General features: G+C 40.2%; 1 long non-coding RNA gene across 2 annotated transcripts in view; it reads right to left on the reverse strand.

Moving 5' to 3' along the window:
* Positions 1–432: 432 nt before the first annotated feature.
* The window catches only part of LOC128119081 (uncharacterized), a 48,020-nt gene continuing 23,760 nt past the window's right edge, over positions 433–24,692 (reverse strand). Inside the window, exons 2-4 of one of the 2 annotated variants that reach the window (XR_008221451.1) lie at positions 21,705–21,860; positions 6,283–6,396; positions 433–945 (exon numbers count right to left, since the gene is read on the reverse strand). This is a non-coding gene — a long non-coding RNA (uncharacterized LOC128119081). Of the gene's footprint in view, positions 946–3,277; positions 6,397–21,704; positions 21,861–24,692 lie in introns of those variants that run through there. The other variant, XR_008221445.1, reaches the window with a different exon arrangement.

Raw genomic sequence — 24,692 nt, forward strand, 5'->3', positions numbered from 1 at the left:
ATTGATGTTTGTCCTTAAAGGATCCTTTTTTTTCATGGGTGTTCCTAAGGGTCAGAAACAGAGATTGTGGATCCTGCACAATTTCATGTAGTGTTTATCTTCCAAGAGGCTGAGGCTTCATCAGAAGTGTTCATTTAACACCACTACCACATTTCTTGCTTGATTGAGGGTCAAACTCTGTAGCCCAAGATGGCCTGGAATTCTGTTTGCAGCCCAGGCTGCTCTACAGCAATCCTCCTGCCTCAGCCTCCTAAATGCTGGATTTACAGTCATGAGCCAATATGCCTGGCAAAACCACTGTTAACTGTGGTGCTGGAGCAGTATCTGAGAGCTTACATTTGATCCACAAGCAAGAGGCAGAGAGAGAGAGAGAGAGAGAGAGAGAGAGAGAGAGAGAGAGAGAGAGAGAGAGAGATGAGAGTGGGTCTGGAATGGGATTTTTGAAACCTCAAAGATGACTCCCAGTGACACGCCTCCTCCAACAAAGCCCCACTTCCTAATCCTTCCCAAACAGTTCCAACAGCTGGGGACTAATTATTCAAACACATGAGCCTATGGAGGCCATTCTCATTCAAACCACCACAGTCATTGTATATTTTCTGGCCTCACCTTGACACCTGATATGTGAAGGATACAAATAATAAGAAAGCACAGACAAGGCCCAGAAAAGCCAGCAAACATAAAATAAGCTGCTTTTAAATAGGGATGGTGCACTATTTACACACATGGACAGTGTATTAGGATTCTCTAGAGTAACAGAACTTATAGAATGAATCTCTCTCTATATAAAGGGGATTTATTGGAATGATTACAGGCTGTAATCCAGTTAATTCAACATAGGCTGGCTGTGAACAGAAAGTCCAAGAATCCAGTAGCTGCTTAGTCCACAAGGCTGGAAGTCTCAGATGGTCTTCAGTATAAGCTCGCATCCCGAAGAAGTATGCTCTAATACCAGAGAAGGAATGGATATGTTAGCAAGGGGAGAGCAAGTGGTCAACGAGCAAAAGTTTCCTTCTTCTACGTCCTTATATAGACTTCTAGCAGAAGGTGTGGCAAGGTGTATATCTACCTGCCTCAAGATCCAGATCACAGGTGTGTGTCTTCCTACTTCAAAGCTCCAGACTGGAAGTGGATTCACCTACTTCAAACTAAAAAAAAAAATCTCTCACGGGTGTGCCCTCCATTCCTAGATTGTAGTTCATTCCAGATGTAGTCATTAACATGGAGATGATACCTTTTTATGCTTTTTTTTAAAAAAAAAATAAGAGTTTCTCTGGGTAGCCCTAGCTGTCCTGGAACTCAAGTTGACAACCAAGAATAGTCATCACAGAAAAGAAAATGACTATTTTAGCCAAAGTTGTTAGCTCCCTGTGGTCTTTATCACACACACCAAAAAAGATGACACCAAGGCAAAGGGACCAGGAGATGACAACACAAGTGGTGGGGTAGTTTGTTGCTGAAAAGTCAAGTGTAGATACCAGCTCTGTGATTTTAAAACTTCACAGCTTTTTTCTCAGATGCCAAAAACTGAAAGTCTCCTTCTAAATCAGGAAAGAGATCACAAAACTCTTTGATGACAGCCTTCCAGGAGCGATTAGGGTAGGTCTCACATTATCTTATGCTTAGATCACACAGCCTTCTTCTAAGACTCTGTTTAGCTGTGATTCAGGCCTATGCCTATGTGGGAGCATACACAGGTATGGCGATACAATCAAAGAACCATTCCCCTCTGGGTAAAAATCTAAAATGCCAAGCCAGGGGCATGGCTCAGTTGGTAAAGTGCTCATGTTAGAAGCATGAGGATCTGAGCTTAATCCCCAGAACCCATGCCTGAGGTAGTGACACATACTTGTATTCACAGCGCTAGGGACACTAGGACAGGAAAATCCCTGGGGCTCACTGGCCAGCCAGTCTAGCTGAATTGAAAAGAAGTTGATGGCATGCCTGAGGATGATACCTGAGGTGTTAGTACTCCAAGCTTCACAGGTACGTACACACATGTACAGAGGTACGTACACACATGTACACAGGTTCATACACACATGTACCTGCACCAACAGGTGTAAACTATTTACAGTTTTCCATTTATAATGGGATGTGTTTCCTTTTTTATTTGACTACTCATTCTCAATGTATTTTGCTGCCTCCTTTCTCTTTTGACACTTCATTCTGTATCAAATTTAGCACATACAGTTCTTCGTTGTGCCTTTCTGTTAGCGATTTCTTCCTCACTAGATTGTGAGATCATCCAATGGAAAGACTTCGTTTCATTTTTTTTTTTCAAATAGAGTTGCCATTATACTGAATGAAATATGGTAGACTTATCTGTCAAATTAAAATTAATATTTGCATTGACACTGACATGAAAGGTCATTCTTCAAACCGAGTTATTATACGTTTATTTTTCTCTGTGTCTTGTGACATTAGTGTATCAAATGAAAATTCTATTAAGCAACTGTGAAGTATCTGACGACTAGAAATTGAACTCATTTTTCTTTGTCTAGTCTCTCAGTAACTATGGCAGTTCTCAGTGTACACTTGAATAATGCAATCATCCTTATGGCATTTGCTTTGTCTATATGTGACCTATAGTTAATATTTTTAAAATTAAATCAATGTAGCTCTAAAATCAAATTCCTTGGAAGTTGAATAATATTATTAAATAAATATAAAATTAAAATGTTAATATTTCTGTAGCTATCCCCAGGCCCAGAACCCTTTCATAGAAAATATCCCCAACTCTATGGACATTTCAAGGACTCACACACAAGTTCTACGGGTTGGCATTCCAAATCATAGGACCTCACTTAGGGATAAAATGCTCCTGATCTGGGGCTATCAATAGTCCAACTAGAACTTGTTCCTGAACAGCGAAGTACTTTGCATTTCTGCTACCTCAGTCAGGACGATGAAAGGCATGAAAGAAAAAGAAATGAGCTAATTTTGGTTTGATTTGATTAACTTTGCCTCCTTGACAGCAAAGACATTCAGCTTCTTTGGTGTGAGGGTCTAGAGGGAATCAGCCCCAGTTCTTTATATGGAAAGACACAGCTCTGTGTCATGATAACCCTGAAGAAAACCTGCTGAATTCCCAACTCCCTCTCTTCAGGCACACCTTCCACAGAGAAACTTCTCAACTGGGCACTCACACACAATGCTCATAACAAAAGAATATATATCAGAAGAGAGGTGCAGGATTCATCTCAAGGTCTTAAGGCAAAATGGTCCCTAGGAACAGAAGACTTATGACAGAATAAAATTTAGAGACTGAGCATGATTCACATGATGAAGACTATTTATTTATTTGGCTTTTAAAATATCAAATTGAGGCTTTAATTGTTTCAAAAGGCAGAAGCCTCTGTGAACACAGTACATGTACTGGGCCACATGAAGACACACTTCACACATTCAAATACCAACAGTGAGCTCTCGGACAGCTCGAATATTTCTGATAAATACACTTCGTAGTCTGGTTGTGTAAATGAAGTCCACTTTATTACTTCCCAACAGCGCTCTATCATACAGAAACCCTGATCCAATCCAAGTAAACCTCCTCATATCCTTAAAGCCACAGGCTTTCAATCCCATACTCAATTCTTTCTCAATTTACCTTCCCGTTATCTTCGCTTTTTCATACTAATTATAAACATATACTTTATACATTTCACGTTTTTGTTCATTTATTTTCTTCACAGAATGAAAGGCTGATAATTTCAATAGAGAAGAGTGTGTGCATTTCTGTTAATTATGATATTCTTATCACTTAGCTCATAAACATTATTGATAAGTGATTGTTAAGAAATAATAGGGCTGCCCGAAGAGTTGTGGACATACATTGCAGACAACACATTTGTTCTGTATGAACTCAAGAGAACATGAACAAGGGTCAAAACAAGCTAGACTCCAAAGCCCAGAATCTAGAAAGATCAGTAGGACCAATTTCTGGCAAAATTGAGATGTTATGCTGAAAAGATGTATGTAAGAAAATAGATTCAGGATTCCTTTCTAGGCCCTAAAATGGTCTCTAAGACTCGGCATTATCCAGAGGCAGAACAGAGGACTTGGGAAAGGGAAGGACACTTAGAGGTAGAACATCATTTAGACAATAAAATACATATAGATACATAACACTGAGGATATGAGATTGTGGACATTTTTCAGAAACTTCCTGAATCTTGGGTTTGACTTCTGCAATATGTATCTTGCAATAGAAAAGTACAGTGAGGTGGTGAGCTGGTGAGAGCCCCGATTCTGCTCTCTACACTGGCAAGTGTCAATGGAACCCAGTATAGGGCTGACGTCCTACCCACATTTGGTAAACAGGCACAATAAGGTGGTTTGAGACACTGCTAGTTGGTACTCCATTTCTACTACCCGCCCCTCAATTGTGATGTCAGCAAGCCCCAATATGAAGTAGAATTTCTTCCTCCTTCTGACCACTGTTAGAAGGGGGCAGTCCTAGTGTACATGAGTGCCACTCCCTTTCCCTTCTGTCAGGAGTAATCATTAACAGTGTGATTTCTACCTGTACTCAGTGGCAGTGCAGAAGAGTAAGAAAATGTGAGACATGTGTATGAATGTTTGCAGAGCTGAGCAGAAAACAACGTAAACCCAGCAACAAGGATAAAGAACATGACCGTGCAAAGCAGTGCTAGTTCATGCTCTGCCCTCTTCCCATCTTGTCTTGTATTATAAGAGGTTTCAAAAGAGTATGAAGCCGAAAAAGAATCTGAATAAGTCATGAATTGAAAAAGTCCAACCATATCAAAAGGCACAGACACATGCAATGCAGATTGAGAGAACTAACAGGATATAAACATCAAGAAATCAGCACTGACGCCCCTCTCGTAAGGTTTCAGAAAGCTAAAGTGCTGTGAGCATGCTATGCCAGAAACGTAGACAAATACGTTTGTGTCTTTCTACAATGTCCCGATTTAATGATAACAACAAATTCACAAAGTTTAGCAGTTTCAATGACAACAATTTGTCATATAATCTACCTACCTCAGTAGTGTGAACAAGGTGAAATGCAGGTTCTTTATTTCAATTTTAATTCTAATAGAAACCCTCATATTACACATCACACAGCAATATATTATATATATTTTATATATAAACATATTATATACATATATATGCCTCCATATGGGTTACAGAATGTATACAAGTTAAAGAGGCTGCCGCAGAGTTCAAGGGGTTTCAGAAGTGGGCTGAAGAAGTGTCTGCATTGATAAGATAATGAACTAGAAAGGTGCTGGGAGAGAGCAGCTGAAAGCCAGTCTCAAAGCAAAACTGCAGGCTTCAGCTTCAAGGTCAAACATGGTCTGAAGCAGGAAACTGATCAAGAGAAGAAAATGGTGGGGCAGGTTCAAACAGGTGAACAGGTAGGTGGACAGGTGGACAGGCAAGCAGTCCAGGAGGCAGTGTCAACAGCAGGGGACAAAGCCAAGAAGAAGCTCCAGGAAAAGTCAGGAAGTCCTCAGTCCTTGAGAGCATCACCAGGTATCAGATGATAGGCTGGTGTGTAGCCATAGCATTGCAGTTCTGGGTATCCATCACTTTAGGAGGTCCACATGAGGAAATTACATTTCTATGTCTTATATGTTCTTGGTCCTGAGTTCCCTGATATAACAACCATAATTCTGCACAATAAACTTTTAGGATGGCTCCCTTTATACTCTCAGGCACAAGTCATTTTTTAGTCTGTTTTGGATGGATGGTTGCCTGACCAGTGATTCAGTTTATGGGTCCACCCAGGGGCTGCAGTTATACTTCTCTAACAAAAGGGAGTCAAAAGTTACTTGTAAAATAGAGTCTCCTAGGGCAGGGCACAGCCTGAAAAACCACTGTAGAGTAACTTAGAGTAGGGCATAGCCTGATCTCAATAATGAAGATACTGAAATACTGAAATACCATACTATACACTGCATTTTTATATGTACATCTACGACGTGTTAACATTTTAGGGGTTCTGTCTGGCTATAGCTTAGTGGTGAAACCCTTGCCAAGCATGCACAAGGCCTTAGGTTCCATAACTAGCCCCACAGAATATTACTTCAAATGTATAAAGACACAGAAATGCTACCTATTCCAATTTGATCATTACATAATCCATGGATTAAATTATCATGCTGAGTCCTACAAATATGCACAATCAAAACAATAAACCCCCAAAATGATAAAGTGGAAGAACCAGTCTTACCAAATGCTGTTACTTGGTTTAGCATGCCAGAAACATATCACACATTGAATGTCTTAAGGAACAGATACTTATATTCTCACATTTTGGAGGATATGAATCAAAGATGAGGCTTCCTTCAGTCAGTTTCTGGAAAAGCCTGTCTTCCTACTTTATAGACAGTCACCTTCTTGCTGTGGCCTCTCACACCACTCCGTCTGTATGGGAATAGGAAATAATAGTGATCTCATATTGTCTTCTCATTAAGACTCTAATCCTATCATATTGAGGCCTAACCTTAGATCTCAATTCAATATTTATTACTTTCCTCTAAGTAACATTATACTGAGTCAACATTTCAACATATCAACTTCAGTACACAACACATTATTTCTTGAAATATAAATGTTACAGACAGATCAATAAAAAGAGCCATCAGAACCGATTTTAAAGTGACCACATTATGTGCTCTTTATGAGACACACATTTGATATATAATGAATAAGGTACAGAGAAACTAATAGTGTAAAAACACATACCATGAATGCATTAACCAAAAGAAACCAAGTGGCTGGGCTTGGTAAAAAGCTCATTGTAAAAATTACTAGAGGTAAGGAAGGAACAGCCCATTGATGAGGTATAATGACCCTATGCATATACGCACAAAGGACAAAACTTTAAAACACAAGAAGAAAAAACATTGATAGAACTGAAAGGAGTAATAAACAATTCAAAAACACAGTCGGGAAACTTCAGTATCATTCTCAACAACTAGAAAGACAACAGTGTTACAGAGCAAGTTAACACTATTGAAATTTATAGGATACTTCATCCAGAAAATAAGAATGCACATCACTTTTCAAAAGTTCGTGGACTATTCACCAAGATAAATTATATTCTGGGTCATAAAATTTCTACACCTTAGATAATTCAAATCGTATTATCCTCCCCTCCACAATACCTTACTGCAGTATCAGCATAAAAGCACTGAATAGGGCCAGCAGAATGGCTTGACAGGTAAAGGCCTGAATTTATCCTCGGGAACTCAAACGTTAGAAGACAACAACCAATTCCCACAAGTTGTAAATTGTTCTCAGACCTCCACTCTCATGCCAGGGCATGTGACTGTACACACACACACACACACACACACACACACACACACACACACACGCATGTGAATGCACTCCCACTGTGAATAAATTTAAATGTAATTTAAAATGTGAAGTATTGAGTTACAACTGAGAGGACTGACTACAGGACACATTTTTTTTGGTTCATAAAAAATTGTTTGTTTATTTATTTCACATCCTGCCCACAGTTTCCCCTCCTCTCCTTCCATCCCCTCCCCTATCCCTCCCCCACCACCATCCACTCCTCCTCTGTTTCTGATCAGAAAGGGGCAGGCCTCCCATGGATATCAACAAAACATGGCATATCAAGTTACAGTGAGACTAAGCACCTCCCCTTGTATTAAGGCTGGACAAGGCGACCCAGTATGAGAAATAGGGTCCCAAAAGCCAGTAAAAGAGTCAGAAACAGCCCCTACTCCCACTGTTAGGAGTACAGGACAAATTTTATTATAAACATTATCATGATACACTAAAGAGGAAGGAACAAGCAGTTATACCAGGGGAAGCCTTTTCCACTACTGCCTAGAAAAAAAAATACTGAATCTAATGAAGTCTTAGCTAAATGCAAATAAAATTCACACTAAAAGAGTAATTATCACAGTTATGACTATGCAATATATTATATTTGCCTTACGGACATAATCACAGACACACACATACACGTAAACACATGTGCACACACAAAACATACTAAAAAGAAAGAAAACCCACAATATGAACAGACAATGAAAGCATTAAAACCACTCTCCAATATGACACAAATCATGGAATTGGACAGAGAATTTAAAATAACTACAATTCCTGATTCCTGAGATCAAGGGGTTTTTTTATGCACAACTTAAAAATGGGACTAGGATCTAGTTCTCTTTTGTTCTTAATTTATTTCACATAACATGATCTGCAGTCCCATCCAAGTTACCAGAAATAACAGGCTTTCATATATTGTGCATTTAAAAGCCAATTAGTACTCCACTGTGAATATTTTCTGTATGTATTCACTGATAGATAAATGCAGATTGTTTCCATTTCTTGTCTAAAGTAGCAGAGGTTGTGGAAAGTAGGAGCGCTGAGTGGTGCTTTCTCCCCCACAACAAGATGCTATCATGGACTTTGCCTCCAGGCCCCATGGACTTTCTCTGCCTCTCTCTTGCCTGTATCTCATTCATTTACTTTTCCATGTTTATCCTAAGTACTTGTTGACACCATAAAACACGATCTGTTAGTTTTTCAATTTTCCGTTTTATGGTAATGGGTGCTGCATTAATAGGATCTAACTGATTTTAACTCTATCACATGTAGTCTGTTATGGTTGCCATTACAGTAGTGTGGTGGTTTGAATGAGAATGTCCCCATAGGCTTGGGTATTTGAATAATTGGTCCCTAGTTGGTGGTGCTATTTGGGGAGGTTTAGGCGTTCAGCCATGCTGGAGGAAGTACATCATTGGGGTGGTATTTGAGATTCTACAGCCTCATCCTACCCTTAGTTCACTCTCTCTGCATCATGCTTACCCTTGAGGCTGTGAATTATCAGCTTCCTGCTCAGGCTGCCACTTGCAGCCATGCTTCCCTGTCACACTGGGCTCTTATCAACCTGGAACCACAAACCAAAATAAACTCCATTTTATCTAAGTTGCCTAAGTCATGGAATTTTCATCTTAGCAACAGAAGAGTAAAGTAACTAATACAAAGAGTTTTCTTTCTCCTTAGTGGTATGAAGGATTTGGCTTGTAAGAGTTGCTATTAAATATTGAACATTCCCAAATAAAATTAGAGGAACTATTCAAACTAAAAGATACATAATTCTTGACAAAGAAGGCAAGAAATAAGAAAACAAGGCAAATGTGATTCCTCAAAAGACCATAAATCAACTACTGACTCCAAAAAATACTTAAATAGGTAAATGCCAGGTGAATATCTCATGTGTAAAAATGAAAATTACCTAAAAAAATCACACAAATAAGCGAATGATTTGCCCAGAACATAGAGAAGAAAATAGAAACAAAGAGGAAAAAGTTAGCAAAGTGTATGAGAAAAAGTCAGCAACATGGAAGAAAAATTCAAGAAGGAAATTGAGATTTGGTGGGGAAAATGGAACTGTTGGAAATGTCTATCTTAATACACTGAATATAAAACAGTGGGATGCATCAGTCTATCAAGTAAACTATCAAGCAGAGGAAAGAATATTGGGGATGGAGGACAAGGTCAAGGAAATAGTACATTCAAATATTAATACAGAAAACAAGTAAGTGTTTTAAGTCTAATAAAAGATGAACAGCAACAGTGAGTTCAGAAAGTAGTCTGAGATAAGTCTCTTCAATGAGCTTTATAAGAATGAAAGGGCCTTAGTGTCATAAAGATGGTTAGAAAGTTATAAGGAATGATATTATTTTATATTTACCTAATAGTACATATAATACATGTAAGTATATAGTTGCAGTGGACTTACACCACTTGGGGTGATTATGTTCCCTGGAGCCAAAGAATATCTAACACAAACCCCAGGACCAGGCATGAGAAACCTCCTTTTGTATTTTAGTCAGGGAAGTCCAAGGGATTCCCAAAACAATATAAGCCATTGCCGTTGCCCTTGGTGGCCTCCCAGAGCTGAAGTCCCTATTTCTGAAGATATCACACATTTTGGACAGAAGACTTAGATGAATGCAGCTGGACCTGACCCAAAGTCTCCTTCCTGAGGACTAGCTCTCATAGTATTTGAAGTGGCTATTTATGTTGCAAACAGAGGAAAGCATTAAATAGTCCTCAGCTGTAATGCCTATGAACCACAATAATGATCAGCATGGCAAGATAGTCCTAAAGGTCAAGTAGTGGCACTTACATCTTAGCATTAAGCAACAGTTGTATATAATTGCACTTACAGTCTGCTCAACAAGAAAGAAATAATGCTTGGTACTGTAAACCAAGCAAACCATCCAATGCTACTGAGGCCACAGATCTCAGAGGAGAACTTACCACTACAGCTTTCTCAAACCAATATAATTCCTAACTGCATTTTAAATACTTAACCTTATGCCCACACTTATATAAGTGTGGCTAGCTCTCACCTCTCAGCAAATAGAGATCACTACAAAAAATCCATAACTAGCCAAAATGCAGAGAACTGATCATGGGGTGCTCAGCCTCAATTGATACATCTGCAACACAAGCCCTGCACCTAAGATTCAGGAAACGTCACAGAAGAGGAGATACAAAAAAGTAGGAGCCAGAGGACCAGGAAGTCTGCTGTGAGATTGTGCCTTCTGGACATGACAGAGTAGCTGCACCCAGGAAATCTCAACAAGCTGCTTAAAGATGACCTGAACAATGACAATACCAGCTCACATACCAAAAAGTCTTTAAAAGGGCCTCAAGGCCATAACTGGATATTAATGGGAGAAGAGGCTTCCCTTTAAAGCTTAGAGGGGAGCTTCAGTAAGAGAGAGAACAAGAGAAAGAGGGAGGCAGGGAGGGATGTGGGGAGAGAGACAAAGACAGACAGACAGACAGACAGACAGACAGAGTGAGAATGAAGGTGCTGCCATGAGAGGGATGGTGGAGGGAGACCAGAAGACCTCTGGACCAAATCCACAAGCACTCTCCTTGAGGAGTCTCAGACCAACACCTAGAAAATAGGAAAGGCCATACTTTTTATAACCTTTTAGGAGTATTGAGAAGTTTCACATCATATGATTTAGCACAGCATACATGGCAAGGAGCATGGAGGAGACACCATAGCTTGAGAGCTTCCAAGTCACATCACAGACTCATGCTCAGAGAGAGATACAGAGAGGCATGGCCTGATTTAGGCTGAGGATCTGGCCTAAAAGTGTAGGCTAACATTCTAACAAAATGAGCAGGACCATAATAGCTAATGTCAATACAAAAATCAAAGCTCTCATCTTTATTTTCTTAATTAATTTATTTCCATTTTCTGTGCATTAGTGTTTTTCCTGCATGCATGTCTGTGTGAGGGTGTCAGATCCCCTGCAACTGGAGTTACAGGCAGTTGTGAGTTGTCATGTGGGTGCTGGGAATTGAACCGGAATCCTCTGGAAGAGCAGCCAGTGCCCTTAACGGCTGAGCCATCTCTCCAGCACCCACAGCTCTCATCTTTAAAGGGAATGGGGGCTAGTTTATTCTGGAGCCATTTTGAGTGACCTAACCATGGCCTTGGAACACAGATTTAAGTTATCCCAAAATTTCATGTTAGAATGTGGAAGCAGTTTCATGAAGTTTTATAGTATTGCCGAACAAAGAAAGTCACAAATCAAGACAAACTTAAAATACGTTGATGGGTACATCAGAGAGGCAATTATGGAGAGCTGCAGGCAGCTGGTCTATAGGCCTAAGAGGCTATCTGATTAAATTCATAGCTTATGGGTTCATAGAAGCCAGTAGTCTGCTAACTTAGTAGATCCTCAAAGGCTTTTCACTATTAGTCACAAGATGTTCATTCAGACATAGAGATGGGCAAGGAATGGCTACAGTGGAGGGCTAGAGTTAGCCCAAGACAAGGTAATGAGTGTGTGGATCTGCAGCATTCCAGTCTCTTCAGAGCACTGACATTCTAATCGGTCTCTGCAGACACAGCTTCCTTTCAGGAGGAGTTCTCTCAGTTTTCCAATTATCATAGTTTGTGCTTGCAGGGAGCTGTGTATTATTTATATAATAAAATATCATTATATAAATATGTATTATTTATATAATATTATAATGTCCATTATAGCCAGGAAGTTCATTCCTAGGATCTGAGGCAGACAAGGCCCAGAAATGAGAAGAATTAACGGTCTTCAGGAGAGCCGCCCTGTGGCTGCTGGGAAATGAACCCGGGTACTCTGGAAAAACAGCCAGTGCTTTTAACTGCTGAGCCATCTCGCCAGCCCTCGCTCTGTTTTTTTTTTTTCAGTTGATGAAATCATCTGATTTTCTTTATCCTTTGAGGAAGACACTAATTTTGTATTTTAACAATCATAGTTAAGTCTTTTATAATGCTATGTATTGTTTATATAATAGACTTAACTTTATAAACAGATTTAAATATATTTCTCCATTAAAAAAAGAGTCACGCCGGGCGGTGGTGGCGCACGCCTTTAATCCCAGCACTCGGGAGGCAGAGCCAGGCGGATCTCTGTGAGTTCGAGGCCAGCCTGGGCTACCAAGTGAGTTCCAGGAAAGGCGCAAAGCTACACAGAGAAACCCTGTCTCGAAAAACCAAAAAAAAAAAAAAAAAAAAAAGAGTCACAATCAATATTTAGTTTAGTAGAAATATTCTAAATAGGCATAACTCTCTAAACAAAATTTTTTTATAGTTTTTTTTCCCCTTTGTTTTTTGACACAAGGTTTCTCTGTGTAACGGTCCTGGCTGTCCTGGAACTCACTGTAGACCAGGCTGGCCTCGAATTTACCTGCCTGCCTCTGCCTCCTGAGTACTGGGATTAATGAATGATCAACTAAGCAAAAACCAAAGGCTTTGTGAGTGGAATAAAAGGCATTTAATAACAGGTTTTAAATATCCATTTAGTGAAAGGATAAACAAAAATGTTTTTGAGACAGGGTTTCTCTGTGTAGCTTTGCGCCTTTCCCGGAACTCACTCTGTAGCCCAGGCTGGCCTCGAACTCACAGAGATCCGCCTGCCTCGGCCTCCCAAGTGCTGGGATTAAAGGCGTGCGCCACCAGCGCCCAGCCGGTTCTGTGTTTTGTTTTAAGGTTTTTGTGAAACATTACTAAGAACAAATTAATACTTGAGAAAAAATTGTAAAGAATCAAGCATTAATTTTATCTCAAAGTATTGAATAAACTTTAATCTTTATAATCTTTATATTATTTTTAACCTAATTACAACCATATTTATTTTTTAAACTATACTTTTACAACATACTGTAATCTTAAGTACTATTATTACCACAAAATTTAGAAAACATTTTTAATGCAGTAATTTTAAGTGAAAGCTCAGAAGGCTGTAACTAAATACAGAAAACACGGTATCTTAGATATTTAACAGTTATAAATACAAGTAAAGTATATTAATAGTTTTTGTTTTGTTAGCCAAATTTAAGTTGAACATTTGTTAAAAATATCTAAGCCATTATAACAAAAGCCTCGATCTGTTTTTCTTTGGGATAAAAGCCTTTACTTTGATTAGTGTTTACAAGGCATCAAAAGTAGGACATGGCGTCCAGATTGGGGTAAAGTTTGGCATTTATGACTTATTCCTGTTCTTTAATAAAAAACATGAATCATTTTAAAATCATATAATTATGATAGAACACAATAAGGTGATCTGTAAGCTCTAAGATGTCGGTATAAACCTCAAAAGTAGGTTTTTAAAGTGACAATTAAAAAAATACTTAGGGTTTTCTCTTCTTGGCTACAACAAAGAGGCAGTAGTGGTTAAACCGGCCTCTCAAAATCTTGAAAATCTTTGTATTTTTATACGCAGTCATATATAGAGAAAAATATGTCTAAAAGCACAGATAAACGTTATCCTCTTAATCTTTGGAATAAAGAGTTTATGATCTATTCCCATAGGAAAAACAATCCTGATGTAGGAGTAATCGACTCTTAAAGTTAATTTGCATCTTCAAGGAGTAGAGACTATGTAGTAGAGTCACAATTGGGATGGATTGAGGAGATAACATCTTAGCTAGAATTTTATGGTTATGTAAAACTTATTCTTCAAAACAAATTAAAAAATTAAATTTAAAAACTCATGGTAATGGTCTTAAAGAAAAATTAGGACCAGTAGCCATCTCTATTTGTTTTACCTATGTGGGCACATTGATTAAATAAACACTTTTGGTCTTTTGTGATGATTTTGTTCCATAAAATGTAGTTTCAGTATGAGCCAAAAAGAAACTGGCCCAAGTTGATACCTTAAGTTTCCATGAGTACTTAATTATAAGCCAATTTGTTACTAAGCAAATTATGAAAAAAAAAAACCAGTTGCATGTAGACAGTTTATAAATATACGTAATTATACATTAGATAATCATTTATGAACCAAGATTTTGAATGTTATTGTTTTTATTATATTTTCTATAATAATCATTGTGAAAAGGTAACAACTTAGAGAACGTTGGTAAATATATATCTATTAATTTACATATACTCCACCTTTCATAAAATATATTACATTTAACAATTTTATATTAAGAATATTTTGAAGAAATCATATGAATTTTATGTTATCAGTTATATAATGAGATAAAAATTTATGTAAATATATATCTAGAATCTGTTCTGGGAGGAAGTGCTTATCAAAATCTAAATGTAAAACATTAAAATTTATGGCTTAATGAAATCTTATGACTCTAACAAATGTTTTATATGAACAATTAGAATTTTAAGGTTTATGAAACATTTAATACATCCAAAGATATAATTGTAATGGGTTTAAGATGTTTAGAGTACCCAAATTTTTAAAGTAGTACTTATCAGGTCTTTTTGTTTGTTTGTTTGTTTGTTTAGTTTTTTGTTTTTCAAGACAGGGTTTCTCTGTATCGCCCTGGTTGTTCTGGAACTCACTCTGTAGATCAGGCTGGTCTCAAACTCATAGAGGTTCTCCTGCCTCTGCCTCCCTAGTGCTGGGATTAGACTCGTGCCCCACCACTGCCCCTGCACGATACTGGCACATTTAAAGCAAGTTTTGTAGATGGAGAGATTATGAGGTACAGCCAAGATTGATTTAAAAAAAAGAAACCTTCACCAGTGGTTTGGAGAGGCCATAAATACCCAATGAATGAGCGGGAAGTCAGAATGGAGACCTAGAAACTGTGAAGGTGAGGTGTGAAGTGAGGAAGGATGGGGGGCTGGAGATACTGTGTGTCTTGAACCTGTAAGATCAGCACATTTAACCGTCTTTCTTCCATTTTCAGATAAACAGTTCATTGCTAACTATTTGTACCCTAGTGTCCTTTAGATAGAAGTACAGTGTTCTGAGTTTTAGAAACAATTTTAGCTAGGTTATCAGTCTTCACTATTATTGTTTAACCTGGGTCATAGTTTTTTCAAGCCATCTGAGAAGCTGCGACGCCCTCTGAGAATGTAGCCTAGGGGCAGAGTTCTGGGTTTCCGTGTAGAAGACCTTCGGTTCGATTCCCAGTGTTCGATTCCCTTCACCTCCCGATTTCCCTGCTTTTCTTAAGTTTTTGAGCTTTTTTGTTCTCAAACCCAATAAATCTTATGTATCATTAGCCAATGAACCAATATATGTCCCTCTTCCCATACATATGCAAATATGTCAACCAAAAATAAAATTAATAAAGGATGCATAAGATTACAGCAGCTAGGGCTGGAGAGATGACTCAGTGGTTAAGAGCATGGGCTGCTCTTCCCAGAGGACCTCAATTCTCAGCACCCACAAGACAACTCACAGCTGTCTGTAACTCCAGTTCCAGAGGATCTTACATGCTCACACAGACATGCATACAGGCAAAAATACCAATGCACAGAAAATAAAAATAAATAAATCATTTTTAAAATGTTACAGCAGCTATTGCTCCTATGGCTACAAATACCCAAAACTCCAGTAGTGACTGACCTGGTGATTTCTTCAATCTTCTCACCTATCTCCAGCATAGGACCTTACAGAGAACATCTACAGAATACAGACATTTATTGAGGAAGTGATATGTGTCAGGTACTGGGCCTAAGCATTACATGGCTTTGTAGAAATGATTGACGTTCCTCACGTGATCAACCCAACCAACGGTCAGTTGGGTCACAGGAGGATTTTTTAGGGGAGTTCTCAAAGAGTTGGGTCCCTTAAAAGGCAGTTTACTGTGGTTTTGAGAACTGTGGGTTCATGCTAGGAGGTCGGTTTTAACCGATTCTGAGAGTCTTGGGTCCGTGGAAGTGGATCTAGCTACATTGTAAGTCCTGACTTCAGTTAACATACGTCACAGCAGCTTCATAAGTTCGTTTAGGCAGCGTTTACCAAGCCTGATTGTGTGGCCTAAAGGCAGTGTATTAGGATACAATGCCTGGGTCCCTGGGTTCGACTCCTCCTTCCCCTTTTCATGAGTCTGCTCTCTCCCGATCTTTTGTTTCCCTCACACTATTCACTCCTCTGGCTTCCTGTATTTGGCTCTGAGCCATGGGAGAGGGATGGGAGGAAACTGAGGGGAAAAAAGCCATACTTTTAGACCTCACAAGTTTTATCTCAGGTCAACTTTTTTTTTTTTTTTTTTTTTTTTGGTTTTTCAAGACAGGGTTTCTCTGTATATCTTAGCCATCCTGGAACTCGCTTTGTAGATCAGGCTGGTCTCAAACTCATAGACGTCCTCCTGCCTCTGCCTCCCTAGTGATCAGATCAGAATCGCGCCCCACCACTGCCCCTGCACGATACTGGCACTTTTAAAACAAGTTTCGTAGATGGAGAGATTATGAGATACAGCCAAGATTGATTTAAAAAAAAAAACTTAACCAGTGTTTTGGAGAGTCCATGAATATCCAATAAATGAGCGGGAAGTCAGAATGGAGACCTAGAAACTGTGAAGGTGAGGCATGAAGTGAGGAAGGATGGGAGCTGGAGATATCGTGTGTCTTGAACCTGTAAGATCAGCACATTTAAGCCTCTTTCTTCTATTTTAGATAAACTGTTCATTGCTAACTATTTGTACCCTAGTGTCCTTTATCTAGAAGTACAGGGTTCTGAGTCTTAGGTCTGTGGAAATGGGTTTAACTAGGTTATCAGTATTGACTCCACTAGTACGCTTTAGCCTGGATCATAGTCTTTTTCTATGCCTTTTGAGAAGCCGCAAAACGCCCTGCGAATGTAGCCTAGGGGCAGAGTTCTGGGATTCCGTGTAGGAGACCTTAGGTTCGATTCCCAGTGTTCGATTCCCTTCACCGCCTGATTTCCCTGCTTTTCTTAAGTTGTTTTTGAGCTTTTTTGTTCTCAAACCCAATAAATCTTATGTATCATTAGCCAAAGAACCAATATATGTCCCTCTTCCCATACATATGCAAATATGTCAACCAAAAGTAAAATTAATAAAGGATGCATAAGATTACAGCAGCTAGGGCTGGAGAGATGACTCAGTGGTTAAGAGCACGGGCTGCTCTTCCCAGAGGACCTCAATTCTCAGCACCCACAAGACAACTCACAGCTGTCTGTAACTCCAGTTCCAGAGGATCTTACATGCTCACACAGACATGCATACAGGCAAAAATACCAATGCACAGAAAATAAAAATAAATAAATCATTTTTAAAAAATTACAGCAGCTATTGTTCCTATGGCTACAAATATCCAGTAGTGATGGACCGGGTGATTTCTTCAATCTTCTCACCTATCTCCCACACAGGACCTTACACAGAACATCTACAGAATGCAGACATTTATTGAGGAGGTGATATGTGTCAGGTACTGGACCTAAGCATTGCATGGCTTTGCAGAGATGATTGACGTTCCTCACGTGATCAGCGCAACCAACGGTCAGTTGGGTCACAAGGTAGATTTTTAGGGGAGTTCTCAAAGTGTTGGGCCCCTTTAAAGGCAGTTTACTGTGGTTTTGAGAAGTGTGGGTTCACACAAGGAGGACGGTTTAAAACGGTTGGGAGAGTCTTGGGTCCCTGGAAGTGGATCTAGCTACATTCTAAGTCCTGACTTCCGGAGTCGTTAACATACGTCACAGCAGCTTCATAAGTCCGTTTAGGCAGACTCTGCTGCGCGTAAGTGCGCGGCTGCGAGGCAGAGTACTAGTCTACTGTGCCTGAGGCCATGAGTTCACGGCCCACCTCCCCTTTCCCTTTTTCATGAGCCCAGCTATTCTGTCCGCCTGTATTTGGTTCTCTGAGCCACGTGAGAGGGATGGGAGAAAACTCAGGAGAAAAAGCCATGCTTTTAGTCCTTACAAGTTTTATGTCATGTCACCTTTTTTTGTGTTTTGTTTTTGTTTTTTGTTTGTTTGGTTTTTTTTTTTTTTTTTTTTTTTTTTGGTTTTTCAAGACAGAGTTTCTCTGTGTAGTCCTGGCTGTCCTGGAACTTGATTTGTAGAGCAGGCTGGTCTCAAACTCATAGAGGTCCTCTTGCCTCTGCTTCCTGAGTGATGGGATTAAAAGTGTGCGCCACCACCCGTCCATCAGGTCTTAATAAATGACCACAATATTTTTTTTTTTTTTTGGTTTTTCGAGACAGGGTTTCTCTGTGTAGCTTTGTGCCTTTCCTGGAACTCGCTTTGGAGACCAGGCTGGCCTCGAACTCACAGAGATCCGCCTGGCTCTGCCTCCCAAATGCTGGGATTAAAGGCGTGCGCCACCACGGCCCGGCCGACCACAATATTTAAATTTGTGATTCTGCATGTACATTTTAGTTGGTTATGCCTCAAAACTAATAATAATAATTGTAGTATATCACAAAAATGAATTAAAAAAGAACTGGAGTGATCATAGTTAATTTTTAAAAACTTTTTGACAAAAACATGAAAACAACCAAAACCATATAAACACAATTATCATAGACACATATGACACAATTACATGAAATTAGGTGAACCTAGTTGAGAAAAAAAGTGGTAGAAAGTTTATTCTTATTTTTTTTCAAGTTTAACTTTTATTGATTATTTGTGGATTTCACATCATGCATCTCAATCCTACTCATCTTCCCATCTCTTTCCATCTACCCTCTACCCTTGCTAACCCCCAGTACAAAACAAGATAACATTTTAAAGGAAAGAAAAAAAGGAAAGAAAAATTTCATTGTGGAAGCTGTAGTGTGACACAGTAAGTCACATAGTCCTTTAGTCCATATATTGTTACTTGCAAGTTTTCATTGCACTGAATCATTGGTCTGGTTTGAGATCTTTCATCAATACTGGGCCCTCACTGGGGCTCCTCTTGGATATCCTGTTGTTGTCCTGTGTCATGGAGATCATGTAACTTTGGGTCTGCAGGACCAACCTCTTCACATGCTCCAGCAGATCATAGATGGGGTGGGCCAACTCATAGTTCTGTTTCTGGATGTGGGTGGTTGCTGGGTTAATCAGCCCACCAGCTTTCCTTCATCGTCAACACCAGGGTGAACTCTCCAGTATTGCCCCAGCTTGTCCTTGGAGTCAGCTCACCCACATCTACACTACCAGGCCAGCTCTACTATGTTGCGTAGTCGAGGTATAGGGGTCACTTTCTCTAGTGCTCCAGGGCCAGCTCTCTCACTCTAGTGACCTCAGGGACTGCTCTCCCACCTATCACAGGTCTCAAGGGGTATAGGGGGCTTCTCTCTCTTGCCCACACCACCATATGGTAGATGGGGGTGGAGCTAGGTCTCTCACACTCACGTTCTCAGGGCTGGTTCACCCATGTCTCCATCAATGGGGTCAGTTCTACTGTGTTGCCCAGGCGAGGTGCAGAGACCACTCTCCCTAGTTCTGCATCTAGTGAGGGGCAAGGGCAGCTCCCTAGTTTGCTGCAGGTGGCAAGGGGGGAGGTTATCTTTCCTTCTCCCCTGCACCACATGGCAGACAAGGGGTGTAGGGCCAGCTCTCCCACTCTCATGACCTCAGGGAAGGCTCACATGTGCCCCCACCAGCAGGGTTGGCACTAGTATGGTGCCCAGGTGAGGTATAGGGCCTACTCTCCTGAGTGCTGTAGGTGTTGAGGGGCGCGCGGGGGGGGGGGGGGTGACAGATGAGAAATAGGGCTTGCTCTCCCACACTAACACCCTCAGGGTTGGCTCTCCTGTACCATCACCAGCAGGGTCAGCTCTACTGAGTTGCGCAGGTGAGGTGCAGGGCCTGCTTTCCTGAATGCTGCAGCCCATGAGATGCTGGGCCAGCTCACTGGTTCTCCTGACCTCAGGGCTGGCTCTCCCACCTGCCACAGGTGGTAAGGGGCGTGGGAGGGGAGGACATATCCCCCTTGTCCACACCACCATATGGCAGATGAGGGGCAGAGCCAGATCTCCCATGCTCAGATTCTGGGGGCCAGTTCACCTACATCCATGTCAACAGGGTCAGCTCCACTGTGCTGCCCAGGTGAGGTACAGGACCCACTCACTCCCTCCAGGGCTGCAGCTGGTGAGGGGTAGGACCAGTTCTCCCTAGTGTTGTAGCCAGTGAGGGGTGGATCCAACTCTTTGCAGCTCTTGGTCTTCAGTGGTAACAGGAGCCAAGGACATCAACACAGACCACGGCTGCAGGGGGGCCATAGGAACAGACATGACCCTTGGCTTCAACTCAGTCCTGAACAGCACCATGGCCCCGGGTAGCAAGGAGGCTACCCACCTCCGTCCGTTCCTCACTGCCCTCCCATTTTGGATCTGCCTCTCTCTACAAGACATGAATCTCTCTCTCTCTCTCTCTCTCTCTCTCTCTCTCTCTCTCTCTCTCTCTCTCTGTGTGTGTGTGTGTGTGTGTCTCTCTCTCTCTCCCCCCATACCCGACCATATATTTTCTCACCAAAATAGTCTATCAGGTGTCGGGTGAGCCTGTGTTTTCTCTCCCAGTCCCAGGGCAGAGAGCCTTGGAACGAATGTCATGTGGATCTTTGTCTCCTGCTCAGTCTTACTGGTGCTGTGCAGGTTCCTGTCTTCTGTTCTGGGCCACAATATGAAACTTCAAACAAAAGTCATTATCTAGATATCTGGACTGGTGAGATGACTCTGCTGAGAGAGCATAATGGTGCTGACAGTCTGGTGCCAGCGCTTGTGGGTGAATTTTTCCTGCCCCAAGTCTAGGGACTTGGGGCTGAGCTGTGCTGGTCCTCCAGAGTCTGCCAGGGCTAGAAAACTTATCTTTACTTCTTTAAGATGTGAGAAAAGATTAGTAACCCAAAGGTCAATTAAAAGAGCCAAATTAAAATTGGGAAGTATAAAAAGATTTCTTTAATGAGGTCACATTGGGAAGAGGGACAAAGTGATCCAGAACCTCCCCAAGTCCATCTTTAGGGCCTTGAAGTAAGATCAAATTTTAAATAGAGGGCCAAGGATATGCACATCCAAGCAGTCCTGGTAAAGGTGTGGTGATGCCCACCACTGACTCATCACCATCATCATCTAGATTTTAGTCTCATCCAGCAAGGCAGTTTGATAAGTTGCCAGAATTGTTTGAAATTCTTTCAGGGAGCCATGTTGACCTTCTAGCTGGTAACCCTTCCTTTTGCCAGCATGAGACTCCTGGGGAGACACCTATATCCTTTAAAATCCATTATTTTAAGAGTCAGATAGTCAGAAAAGTCATGCTTTACTACATATGACCCAGGGGCAGAGTATGGATGGAAAGTCATGCTTTACTACATATGACCCAGGAGCAGAGTATGGATGGGTCTAGGAAATGTCTATTTCTGGTGTCAGTGTAATTTAAATATTTAGTGCATTTTTGGTGACAAAAACAGAAGCAAAGGAACATACCCCAAATTTAACAGGATCAATAAATCAAATGACAGACAGAGAAACTTACCTTGAATACATGTCCAAGCAAAATTCCCCAGGATTGATTTGAGGGGACACAGACATAGCTTCATGCTATCATCTTTTCCAGCCTGGGGAGTTCTTCAAAGTTGTGGGAACTTCCATTCAGGCCAAACCGAGATTTTTTATTTGCTTGTTTTTAATGCTGGAATGAATTTGAAAACAGGATTGTATATTAAAGACATTTTTAAATGGAAGCATCAGAGTTAAATGGAGGAAAAAAGCTGTTCAAGGAAAACTAAGTCAGAGATAAAGAACTACAGTCAAAGAGATGAGCAGGGAGTTATTTTAGAATTTATCTTGAGTTTTGATATAAACTCTAAAAAATATCTTTAATTAATTTTAATTTTAGGATATAATTTAACTAACATTTGGTTATTTTTGAAGAGTTATTTTTATTATGAATTACCAATTTTAAGCTTTTCCTTTTTCAGATCATTTTACATTTTAATTAAAGCAGGCCACCTATTTGATTTTTAAAAATTGTATTGGCCAGGTCCTTGTTAAGCACACAAGATAAACCAGTTTGGAGGTAGAAATATTTCCCTCCATTTTTCCAAATACTTACAAGTCAGTATTTATCACACATAAAGTTAGCTAGAGTACCAGATGGTGGTTTATTTCCCAACATTTTTCCCTTTTGGAAACCTTGTTCCTCATATTTATATATCTTTTGTTTTTGAAAAACTACCTGCATATGTGTTTTGGGTCAGTTTTAGGTGCTGTTAACTCCACCGATTGAGAAAAAGATCACTACCACAGTTTAAAGTCAATTTTGAAGCAAGTCTTAATTAAATACTGGCCAGGTGGATGGTCTCTGGCCAGGTCCGTACCCAGGTTCCTGGGAAAATGGCCCAGAACACGCAGCAGCTTAAGAAGGAAAACCCATAATTCATTGCATTTCCTGTCAGGTCCAATCAGGAGCAAGCACACATCCTGATGTACCTCCAGCCTGTGACCCTCCTGCCCACAGATGGGTCAAACTAACTTGTTTAGGGGAATAAAAACATGTGACTTGTTATCTCCCATAAACAATAGTCTCCAGCACTTCAGGAACTATCTATCCTTGGGCAAGGGGCTTGTAGATCAGAGACATTTTGTTTCATGGATCTCTTTGGCATAGTAATTAAAACTTAAAATGTAACTTTGGCTTTCACAGTGCTACTTTGGGAATCAACATTCTCAGCTTTTACCCTAAAACCTTTCTGAATCTCAGAGTTATCCTGGACATTTTATGCAAACATGATGGTCCTTAAGAAACTAGGTGACCAATATTTCAAAACACATTCAAAATCAAGAGAAAGAAATGGACATCTGTATTAGTCAGGGTTCTCTAGAACACACACACACACACACACACACACACACACACACACACACACACCACACACACACACAAAGGGGGTTTATTAGAGTGGTTTACAGACTGTGGTCCAGCTAGTCCAACAATGACTATCTACCAACAGAAAGTCCAGGAATCCAGCAGTTTTTAGTCCACAAGGTTGGATGTCTCAGCTGGTCTTCACCATAAATCTGAATTCCCAAGAAGTAGACTCTAGTGCCAGTGAAGTGAGATTGGGGGCAAGCAGGCAAAGAGCAAAAGCTTTCTTCCATGTCCTTTGTCTAGGCTGCCATGAGGAGGTTTGGCCCAGATTTAGGAAAGGTCTTCAGACCTCAAATGATCCAATAACTGTAAATCCCTCATAGATGTGCCCAGTGACTTGGGTTTTTAGTTAATTCCAGGTGTAGTCAAGTTGACAACCAAGATTAGCCATCACAAAAATACTAACCCTAAACAGGCATGACAAGAGAAGAATTTACTCATGGTACATGTTATACAGTGCTTTTTCTTCCAGGAAAAAACAGATGCCATCCTGGACTTTTCCCTGATAACCATGACAACTAGAGCAGAACAAAACAGTGGTGGCCAGGTCAATTGTAATGAACTATTGATACTCCCGAGGGAGGGTCAATAGCCTGTCACCTGGAATTCTAGGTATTACTCACTCCCCTACCTGAGAGTGACTTTAGGAGATGTTACACTATGTAGAAAGTGGAATGTTAATTGAAAAGGGACTCCATGATGTAGCTCCCAAGAGGTCACCATCCAGGATGGAGTAGAGCTTTGCAGTGATTCTGTTGTTTGGGTGTAACCTATGGTAAGTAACATCTCACCCATGTTCTATTAACAAGCACAATAAACTCATTGCTGTCACTGAGTTGGATTTTGATAATATCATACTTTTGGTCTATTGTTGGTGCTGGTCAAGGATGCAGAGACATTTGTTTGTGTCTTCCCAATAAGTTAGTTATGAAAACAGATTTTACTCAAGATGTCAAAAATACAAAATAAAGACATTATGTTAAAACCTATAGTGGAAAATACTAACTCACTAAAGCAAAGACAGAAGAATAATATCAGATATTTCATCAGTAACCCCAAAAGTTAGAAAAGTATGCAACAATATAATTTAAGCTACAAAAAGTAAATCATTTCCAACCAACATTGCTATATGAGGTAAAGCTATCATTTAAAACAGAAAGAGATACAATAACATTCCCCAAACAAGCATAAACTAAAAGATTTGATGACCACCAACCCAACACTGAAGGAGACACTCAAGGGAAAATATGTTGCTCAACATAGTAAAACAGCAAACCCTTAATATTCATAGAAGAAAAAGAAAACCAACACTAATCCAACTGACCAGAAAAGGACACTCACAAAATTATAGGAATTAGGAAATATATGCAAACTTTTACCACATATGTGAATGTTCTTGACTCGCCAATGAAGAGCACCAAATTCTAACCAAGGATGAAGTATCAATGAAGAAACAGAAATACTGAGTTAGAAAACACAGTCCAATTAACTACCTGTTGTCTCCAAGGAACAGACTGCACTAGCAAAGAGACCTGCAGACTGAGAATGAAAGAAGAGAAGTCAACCTATCATGCAAATGGAAGCCCAAAACAA

Source organism: Peromyscus californicus, unplaced genomic scaffold, assembly GCF_007827085.1.
Source record: "Peromyscus californicus insignis strain IS unplaced genomic scaffold, ASM782708v3 Scaffold_10__1_contigs__length_136768540, whole genome shotgun sequence".
NCBI classification, from domain to species: Eukaryota; Metazoa; Chordata; class Mammalia; order Rodentia; family Cricetidae; genus Peromyscus; species Peromyscus californicus.